Below are 529 nucleotides of genomic sequence, written 5' to 3'. Positions count from 1 at the left end.
AAAACCCAGGTATGGGCTTCAGATGCTATCTGATGACATTCTTTTATTCTGAGATTTATTGATTTTATTTTATGCGTGTGAATGTTTTGTTGGTTTGTATGTATGTATGGTACATGTGAACCTACTGCCTACAAAGGTTAGAAATCTCTAGAACTGGAGTCACAGGTTCTGGGAATTGAACCCAGGTCCTCTGCAAAGGCAGCAAGTGTCCTGAACTACTGATCCATCTTTCCATCTTCCCGGTCCTGATGATAATATTTTTAAATACATGTTTATAATATAGCTTGTTCCTGTATATTACCTTCTCGTGTCCCCCTCTAATGTCCTCTGAATGTCTTCTCAACAAATCCCCTCTACTTTCATACTGTGTGTGTGTCTGCATGTCTGTGTGTGTGTCTGTTAGTGTGTGTCTGTGTGTGTCTGCATGTCTGTGCGTGTCTGTGTGTGTATCTGTGTGTGTATGTCTGTGCATGTCTGTGTGTGTGTGTCTGTGCGTGTCTGTGTGTGTCTGCATGTCTGTGAGTGTCTG

Source organism: Microtus ochrogaster, chromosome 2, assembly GCF_000317375.1.
Source record: "Microtus ochrogaster isolate Prairie Vole_2 chromosome 2, MicOch1.0, whole genome shotgun sequence".
Classification (NCBI taxonomy): domain Eukaryota; kingdom Metazoa; phylum Chordata; class Mammalia; order Rodentia; family Cricetidae; genus Microtus; species Microtus ochrogaster.
Note: the sequence above shows the minus strand (reverse complement) of the source record.